Source organism: Aplysia californica, unplaced genomic scaffold (assembly GCF_000002075.1).
Source record: "Aplysia californica isolate F4 #8 unplaced genomic scaffold, AplCal3.0 scaffold00006, whole genome shotgun sequence".
NCBI lineage: Eukaryota > Metazoa > Mollusca > Gastropoda > Aplysiida > Aplysiidae > Aplysia > Aplysia californica.
Genome location: NW_004797276.1, coordinates 1,272,675 through 1,274,467, shown reverse-complemented (window position 1 = coordinate 1,274,467; position 1,793 = coordinate 1,272,675). Strand labels below are relative to the sequence as shown.

The window sequence follows — 1,793 nt, the reverse complement described above, 5'->3', positions numbered from 1 at the left end:
CCACCCCCCCAAAGACAAAAAGAACTCCAAATCAACAGAAGCAGAGGCAAAAAAAAAAAGGGATGCAACAAAAATGTAGTAGGAGCGGACAACAATGAGACGCCAAAACGTGTCTATAATACTATATTGAGAAGAAAAACCAAATTTACCGAGACGACCTTTTATCGACAGTTAAAAGTATGGCATCGCAGGGACTGTTATTTTCTTTTAATACAAGGTACCTATCTTTACGTTTGTACTCGAGATTTTGAAAAAAAAAAAGATTGAGTGCCCAGATGTGTGAAACGACGCCACATTATTATTTGTGAGGCAGCGTGGTGGAATCAGGCTCTCGTCAATTTTTGGGCATGTAGAGTTATTGGTATAATCTCAAGGGTAGTTCACTTGTGTTTATTCGGACGAAAAAAATATCCTTTTATCTTGAATGCAAGTCGAGATATTTGCGAAATAAAGAGGTGGGGGTCACCTGTTTTCAGAGGTAGAATTAGTGAGAAAAAGATTAGTTATTTCCTTAGCTTAAGAGTCCGTGGAAACTGAAAATTTATATTTTTTGTGCCTTTAATCAACGTTTTTCAGAAAAAAAATTCACAAACCTTCGAAAAAATGCAAGTTTCTTCACTTTGATTATTTTGACGAGAGCCTGATTCCACCACGCTGCCTCCCATTTTATTGCAAGGGCAAACAATGGAACTGGATTGCCTGAAGACCAGCGGCACTATGCTCACGTACATTTTATCATAGTGCATGTTCTGTAAAAATCAAAATCATTGCTTACCCCAGGTTTCATTCAGACAACCAAGAATATTAGAACGATTTTTCATCACAATAGTTATTTGCTTCAGTCAGAAATACATATTACAAACTGTCTGGTGCACTTCTTAAACAAGAGTTCTAAATGCTTGGTTTTAATCTAACATTTTGTCTGTAAATGGAAATATGGACACAAAGATCAGTGTTTTCAGGAGCAGAATAATGTTTAGACTTCAGTCCAATCTCTGTGTAAAAGAGAGCACCACCAGAACGTAATCCATCCACAATTAGAAGAAGACTTACCAGTGGATAACATCCGCAAATAGATTTATTAGTAATAGTCTACGAAACGATGCTCTTGCAAAAGAAAAAGGGGAGAAAGAAGCCACTCGTGTTATTTATGCGTGCCACACCGTGTACGAAAAATCCGCGGTACAACAGATTTCACAAAAACAAATCCCACTTAGTTTACTCGCCTGAACCACAAACTCTGTGTCGTAACACTCACGTCCTGTTGACAAACCTATTCTCTCTCTCCACTCTCAGACACAGTACAGGGTGTCCCGTCCGTGTGCTGCGCACCAGTTCGGACGAAATCCGCTAGCCTATGGGCTGAGCGTGTTGGTTCTTGTGCTGTCACTTTGGGCCCCAGTGCCAAGGCGCGTTCTGACGACACATGATCGCGTCTGCAGGACTGGCACCTTTGGCGCGCACCGCTCCTCCACCAGCCGCCAGGCAGTTCCTGGCAAACGAACGGTCCCCTAATCGAATCCTCTTACGTGAAGAGCCCACAAGTCGTCGATATTTTCATCACACATGTATTGCGGTGTTTCGCGCTGTGACCACTTTTCTATAAACGCTTCGTGATGGCCCAGCTTGTTGATCACCGGTGGCTACTTCATTCTTTTATCGGGCTCAGGAATCGATTCTCGAGTCGATCGCGGTTCCTGGATGGTATACCTGAGACGCCGTGAGGAAAATCAATGAGTGGAACAGCTTAACGGGGTGGTCACGGTACAGAGGACAGCGGGTGGGGGTGGGGT

At 42.9% G+C, this 1,793-nt stretch overlaps 1 protein-coding gene across 2 annotated transcripts in view; it reads right to left on the bottom strand.

Annotated features, from left to right (window-relative positions):
* Positions 1–1,511, bottom strand: part of LOC101852289 — a 20,489-nt gene extending 18,978 nt beyond the window's left edge. Inside the window, exon 1 of one of the 2 annotated variants that reach the window (XM_005089423.3) lies at positions 1,227–1,511. The gene's annotated coding sequence lies outside the window, so the exon portion shown is untranslated. The other variant, XM_005089424.3, reaches the window with a different exon arrangement.
* Between the last annotated feature and the right edge of the window lie 282 nt (positions 1,512–1,793).